The sequence below is a fragment of the Cebus imitator genome, unplaced genomic scaffold (assembly GCF_001604975.1).
Source record: "Cebus imitator isolate Cc_AM_T3 unplaced genomic scaffold, Cebus_imitator-1.0 Scaffold120, whole genome shotgun sequence".
In the NCBI taxonomy this organism is placed as follows: Eukaryota; Metazoa; Chordata; class Mammalia; order Primates; family Cebidae; genus Cebus; species Cebus imitator.
In genome coordinates, this window is record NW_016107435.1 from 3826 (window position 1) to 11587 (window position 7762).

The following is a 7762-nucleotide window of genomic DNA, read 5'->3' on the forward strand; positions in this document are numbered from 1 at the left end:
TGCATCATGATATAAAAAAAACCATCTTGCCACTTCAAACTATACAACATTCAGTGTATTTCATGTGCATTTGTGAACACATGTTTTTCACTCATGGAAAATTTAGCAGACATCTCTATTTTTTGATTATCAAAAACAACCAAACCAAATTGTTGGTGATAGAATAAAGCAGTCTACTAGAAATTACGGATCTCACACACACACACACACAAATATATCACATATCACACACATGCATACACGCATACACACATACAGAGTAGACACATAACAATCAATAGAAGCAAATCTGGAAAAGAAAACATTAAAATAAGCCTTTTTTTTTTTTTTTTTTTTTTTTTTTTTTTTTTTTTTTTTTTTTTTTTTTTTTTTTTTTTTTTTTTTTTTTACCTTTGGTCCGAAAGAAAGCAGCACTGATTTATCCACTTCTCTCTCTTTACAATTGAAACCTAAAATCTTTATCTCGTAGTATTTCAGCATCTGGGACATGAAGAAAGGAAATGACACATTTGTGTGTTGAAAATATTTCTTAATGTGTTTCAATAGCACTCTCATCAATGCCCAGGTTTGCAAAATCTAAATTTGTCAGATAACTCACTCTTTGCCCCATTTAGGACACTACAGGAAAAAAAAAAAAAAAAAAAAAAGGAGAAGTGAAAAGGAAAAGAAACAAGGGTTGCTGAAACAAAGCACATAATTTACGGCAGACTGAGCTTTCCTTTTTTCTAAGTAATGTATGTATGTATGCCTTCCAAAACATTAATTAATTCTCATGATCTCTACTTTTATATTATTATAATGTTGAGTAAAGACTCCATGTTTGACTGAGCACCAGGGCTCACGCCTGTAATCCCAGGACTTTGGGTGGCCAAGCTGGGTGGATCACTTGAGGTCAGGAGTTCGAGACCAGTCTGGCCAACATGGCGAAACCCCGTTTCTACTAAAAATACAAAAATTAGCCAGGCGTGGTGGCACATGCCTGTAATTTCAGCTACTCAGGAGGCTGAGGCAGGAGAATCTCTTGAACCCAGGAGGCGGAGGTTGCAGTGAGCTAAGATCCAGCCCGGGAGATAGAGTAAGCAAGACTCCATCTCAAAAAAAAAAAAAAAAAAAAAAAAAAAAAACACCTAAAAAAAAAAAAAAAAAAAAAAAAAAAAAAGGACTCTATGTTTAAGTAATTTGTTGTTTTAAAGTCCTTTTTCCTCTACCTTTATCTCTAGCCTCAAACGCAAAACACATGAAGAAAGAATATGATGCCCAGTAAGTACAGGTAATAAAATAATAACACTCACTTCTGCTCTTTCTATACTTTTTGGAGCACCTGACAAGTTGTTTATTTTCAGTAGTATGGTAGAGGGAAGGAATCTCAGGTATGGGATCAGATAAAAGGGATGCCCTTTCCCTTCTGCTATCCCTCAGGGTTTTATACAATTCATCTCAGTTATTTACTTACATTCAAGAAGGTCAAGTATGACTCACATAAAAACATTCAACACTACGTTAATGAGCTACCTTTTACAACTGAGTCTTCTGGGAGAATGTGTTTAGTTTATATTCCATATGCACTTCTTTGTGCCCGAACAGGAGAAATCATACTTCCTACCAAAAGATGCCCCAAATTGTCATGCCCATCCTTCAGAAGACAATACATCTGGAAGAAAGCATGCAGGAACAGGGCATGGCCTTTTGAGAGATGCAAAGTAACAGTATTATTAAGTCATTCTTAAGGTAAGCACTAAAGGGCTAATAGTAAGACAGGCATCAAAGCAAGCTGCATAATTTCTAAACAGGCAACTTTAAGATAAGAAGTAGGATCACAATTTGATCCAGCCTTGACCAGTGTGAATGCTATTGCCTATTCCTCATCAAATTCTTATTGAAGTGGAATTGAACTGGAGACTACAAAACTCATACTCTTTCCTATTATAATTATTACAAAATCTGAAATTTAAGAACTCCTTCATATATTGTTCAATTTAGAGACCCCTGACAATGCTGCATGATAAGAAAAGTCAGACTCTGGGGATAACAAGTGAAGACACCAATCTTCCAAAATTCTATCCTAATGAGATTTCTTTCTGTCAGTGTGGTTTATTTTTAGTATGTCTCTGTAATATTATTTGGTATATATCTGTACTTTCACAATGCTAACCACTTCTCTATGTGATGATTTCCACTTTCTTCAGCCAATCTAATTTTTCATTAAAAAAATTCCCTTTCTACATGTCTAAATACATACTATATATTTATTTAGTTTTATATACAATAATTATATATTATATAACATAATATTATCTATTAGGTCTTACTATACGTAAAAACACCTTTACCAGGGAACCATGTAAAAAATGTTCAGCTCAAGCTAATGACTAATTGAAAGAACAGAGGGAATGTCTAAACTGTTGGGACTTTGCATTCATTCTTCATTTGACTTCACTGCAACTTTGTCATATGACTTCCCTAATTCAGAAATTAAAGTTTAGAGATTTTAAGTAAATATCTCAAGATCATAGAGTTATGAGTCTTCAGAGCTGGTTTTTAAACCCAGTCTGATTATGAAATTTGGCAAAATATAGTTTTTTCTTAGTGTGGACTAGATGTATGTATTATTAGGGGACTATAATATCTTTATCGAAAACAGCATACAGAAAAAAAACCACAGATATGTGCAAATTCCAGATCATGTGGATAGTTGCTCTGTTAACAGTTACTGTGATGGATCCCAATTGCTTCATTTTTGTTGCTTATGGATATATGTGTCTAGAATGAGATCTATGTAAGATTATGCCCAGTGACCAAATAGAGATTTCATAATCAAATAGACAAACGGCTTGAAAGAATTGATTCAAACGTCCTAGGGCTCATTGTGGTAGAGGTATACTGAACTCAAAAGAAGATTTAACATTTTACACTCATTAAGAGGTATTTTGTATGTCCAAAGTTGCAACACATTGTTAGTCATAATATATTAACTATGTATTATAACATAATATGCATGTAGTTAATATTGTTATATATTATTAACTTTATCATATGTATACCATATATTAGTCATATGTTGTTAATATATTTTGATACATTAATTATACAGTTAATATATTTTGATATATTACATTAATATTAATTAATGTTTTATAATAATTATAGAGACAAAATTTTTCATGTTCTGAAATCAGAGGAATAAGTAAATAGTGATTTAAATACAGATTTTAATAATGCTGCAATGGACACATATTGCCGTGTGATTGTAATACATTCACAGAATTATCAAAACACACTTCATTAAAACTGATATTGAAAAATTGCATAACGGCAGAGCTTTCTGTTTGATATCATCACAGTTTGAACTGTGATGTTCCAGTAACATTTTATATAGCCTTATTAAACAGAACTCTCCTATATGAGAATTATTGAAGCCAAAAAACAGAAACAGACCAAGGATAATATCAGAACTAAATAGTATATTCCTTCTATTAAACTTATAATAATATTTTGGCTCACCCACACAATCTTAAATTGGAGGTGTTAAAATTTTAATAGTTTGTGAGATTTTAAAATTTAACAGATGAATTAAATTTCAAAAACTTGGTTAAGAACTGTAGGCTTATGGCGTTTAGGTCTAAATTTGTGTTTCTATATTACTTTATTTTATTTTTAAATATTTTTGTCATTTGATTTTTTAAAAATTATTTTATTTATTATACTTTTAAGTTCTGGGGTACATGTGCAGATCGTGCAGGTTACATAGGTATACACATGCCTTGGTGGTTTGCTGCATCCATCCCCCCAGTCATTTACATTAGGTATTTCTCCTACTGGTACCCCTCCCCTAGCCCCAACCCCAAAAGATCACAGTGTGTGATGTTCCCCTCCCTGTGTGTTTCTATATTTTAACATAAAATTATAATAAAATAATATATCAACACTTAGGTGTAGAGATCAATATGTGTATTTTCTTTTGAGAAACATGGCACTATGCCATACTGTCTATTTTTAGAAAAAAGTACATGGAAGACTTCTAGTTTCAGCTTCAACATTGAATAGCTTAGAAGTCATCACTCATATCCCGATACCACAAAAAAGCTGGAGAAACTGAAAATCAATGACATCTTAGACCCATGTGAGAATTAAGGTCTCAGGGAAACTACCAACATGAACCTGGGAAAGACAGGAGATTACAGAGCATCACAGCAAAGATCAGATTACATGCTGCAGATGTCAGTGGAACCGCAAACTGGCAGGAACACCTAAGCAGGAATTTGGCAACAGGCTGAATATGAAGCAGAGTGAGCATTGGAGCCTCCTGGGAGCTGCAGTCTTAGAGGAGCCCCTACACACTTACAGGCTTTACTTCTAGGAATCCCACTTGGTTCTCACCGTATGTACCAAAAAATATCACCTGATGTCCCTGGCATAGAGAGGGGAAAAGTAATCATTTAAAAATATAACTAGAGCATTTCCCGTAACAAAGGCTTACTCCCCCAGTGAAAAGACTTTATTAAGAGCGTTATCTTACCTAAGCAGCTGAAGGGAAACTATACAACTCTAGCTTCCTCTAGGCTTCCAGTTCCAATTCAACTTCACAGAGAAAAAAAAAAAAAAAAAAAAAAAAAAAAAAAAAGTTTAGAAACAGTGATGAAGTTCATAGTCCAGGGACAAGGGCCCATTAAAAGACAGAGATTAAATCATAAGACTATAGAATGCTTCCCCTGATCCCCAAACCTCACCCCTCCATCAACAAAGCTCCAGCATAATAACTGCAGATGACAGGTGAAAGAGATGCAAGTTTTTTTTTAAAGGGAAGTTTGTAGGGAACCTAAATAGAGTAGAGGCAACAAAGAGACACAACAGGTAATTTTAGCTTCTGACAGCTGTACCTATAGGAAATGTTCGACGCAACCCAACTCCTAGCTAGATTAACACACAACCTCACACTAAAAGATAAGTAAGTGTATCTAAGACCCTAAAAGTTACACTGTCCTCAGACAATTAGGGAAGTAGAATGGATATGCCCAAAATACGAATGACTAATTTCCTTGCCAGATCAGCTGTCTCCTGCAAGCAACATTTGACAATTCACTTTTTCCTCGTGATGATGTCTTAACTAAAAAGACACAAAAATGCAAAAAGTGATTCTGAGATCATTTTTATGTACTATTTTAAAAACATGAATGCACATTGCACGGTGTTTAGGGAAGTATGGCTTCAGAATTATAGGAAAGTTTGAATGAGTTTCAAAGCTGCAGAAGTGTCAATTAATTTAAGCCAGAGCAAAATACATTAAGCAAATTCTTAACCAGAAGTCTGTGAAATCATAATGGAATGTCAGCCTAGGAGCCCAAAAGAGAGAACAGAATTTATACTATAGCCAAATCGATTGTTGCTAGTTGAATGCCATTGGCTTTATAGCGATTTTGCATGCTCCATTGTCTTTTATTTTCATAGCAAACCCTCTTTATTTTGCAATGAGAAAACCTAAAGGCTTTTTAATAAATTACCTAGGGCCACCTGGCTAGTGACACAGCATGAACTAGAATGTTTGTTCTGTGATGTTCTTCCTACTAAGTCACATGGGTCAAGCAGCCTTCATAAACATACATAATTGCTTATTCTGTACAACTTCTGGTCCCCTGATAGTATCTCCATAAACTGCTTAAAGATCCAAGATGGGCTTTGTGAAAGGAAAATAAGAACTCAGGAACCCAATTAACTTTGACAAAAGAAAAAAAAAAAAACGTTGAAAGCTGAGTCATGCAAGAAACTGCCTTTCATTTTGTTCCTAGGCAGATTGATACAGATAAAAGATTAAATATCTCCACAGGTAGTTATGTTCACCTTATCTTAAGCAAAGTGTAGATCTACTGAGCAAGAGAGAAATATATGATTGATTATTCCACTACCTGCTCCATTTCTCTTGCAAGATGTGGATTGCCATACCCTTTCTCTTTTCCCTCCAGCCAGCTTTTTCCCTTTAAATATGGAAGTCCTCAAAATCACCTATGGAGAACGTCACAAACCAGAGATGATTTCTGTGACTCTGTGTTGTTTTTTTCTAGGAATAGCCTTGAAAAAATTAACAATTAACATTTAAATTAATTGAGACCTGTCTCAGTTGCTTTCTGGTTCACATCTTCAAAGCTCAAATCTGTCCTCTGCTATTTGATCTGCCTACAATCAGAGTATACATGTCTTTTTCTCTTTTGCTCCCCAAATCACTTGGGAGCACCGCTCATTGGCAAATTCTAACTTGGTGATAAAAATTGTGTAAATGATAATAGGGACACTCCATTCAAACCCCTGTACTGAGAGACTTCACCAAACATGTTTTGTTTTCTACTATCTACTCTTCAAGAAGCCATCACCAAACTTTAACATGGCTTCTAGCAGCTCAAAGCCATATCTCTGGGGCCACCCAACGCTCTTTTGGGTTCCTGCCTAGAATAGCTCAGGACTGTTACTGAATTTACAGTTTGTTCTAGCCAATACCTGATAATAGGTCCCTGGCTTCCTGTATTAGAACATTTACTAGAAAAGGGCTTACAATTTTGAATTCTCTCTCTCTGTCCCTTTGAGATGTATATATGTTTTCTATCACCTAGGACTGTCTTCCTCAATGACCTGGGAGTATTTTTTTCAAAGACCTGAAAGCCATTCCTTTGAAATGTAGTCATTGGAAAGGATAAGACTCTGTCTCCTAGTCTCTGCTGGGGGACAGAACCTTTCTCATTTATCACTCCAGATCCATTCTCCATCCTTCTTCTTTCTCCAAAATGATGACCTTTTTGCACAGCATCAAAGGGTTCCCTTGACGCCTAGTTCCTGATTAGGTTTGGCAGACTGGCAGGCTAGTGGGAGATTTGTGAGACAGAGGAGAGAGAACCCTCCATATTAATTATCTAAAAGTGAAATAAATATTTATGGTATGGGAATGTTGGTAGCCTCTTAATGAGTTATTTGGCTTACATAATCCAAAGATTTTCAAGTCTACTGAGTGGGAACCTAATTGTCAAATATCTACTACTTCTTCAGTGATCAGCCCCTATAGGAACAGCCCAGCAACTTGGCTATTAGGACTGGGATGGGCAGACTCATGCCCTCCCCACAAAGGTGTCCATATCTGAACTCCCAGAACAATATTACATTATAAGGCAAAGGAAAATTAAGATTACACATGGAATTATGGTTACAATGGGCTCGTTCAGATGACATTAAAATAGGAAAGTTATTCTGGATTAAATGAGTAAGTCCAATTCAGTCGCAAGGATCTTTAAAAGCAGCAGAGGGAGACTGAAGGGGAGGGAGGAGGGGGGGGTCTTGCGCAAGCGCACGCGGCTGCACGGACCGCCAGTGCTGCTGCCTCCCGAAGCAGAGGGAGGCAGAAGAGATTCAGAGAAAATAACGTGAAGGGAAGAATGAACAGAAAGATGCAAGGTTGTTGACTTTGATGATGGAAAAATGGAAACTACAGGCCAAAGGATGTGTGTGGCCTCTGGAAGCTGGAAAAGGCAGAGAAATAGATTTTCTCCTTGAGTATCCAGAAAGAATGCAGCCATGTTGACAAATTGATTTTAGCCCAGGTTGACACATTTGAACATCTAATTTGTAGAAATGTAAGACAAACAAATTTGTTATTTTAAGCTACTAAGCACTGCTTTGTTACAGCAGAGAATTGTATTAATTTGCTTGGGTGTCACAGCAAAATATCTCATGCTGAGTGGCTTAAAAATCAGAAAATTATATCTCACAATTCTGGAGTCTGGAA

General features: G+C 35.7%; 1 long non-coding RNA gene across 1 annotated transcript; it reads right to left on the reverse strand.

Annotated features, from left to right (window-relative positions):
- Nucleotides 1–396: 396 nt before the first annotated feature.
- On the reverse strand, nucleotides 397–4604 carry LOC108312022. The gene is made up of 3 exons (XR_001828451.2): nucleotides 4517–4604; nucleotides 4207–4408; nucleotides 397–480 (listed from the first exon to the last, which is right to left on the reverse strand). It is a non-coding gene; the product is annotated as an uncharacterized LOC108312022 (long non-coding RNA).
- Nucleotides 4605–7762: the final 3158 nt, after the last annotated feature.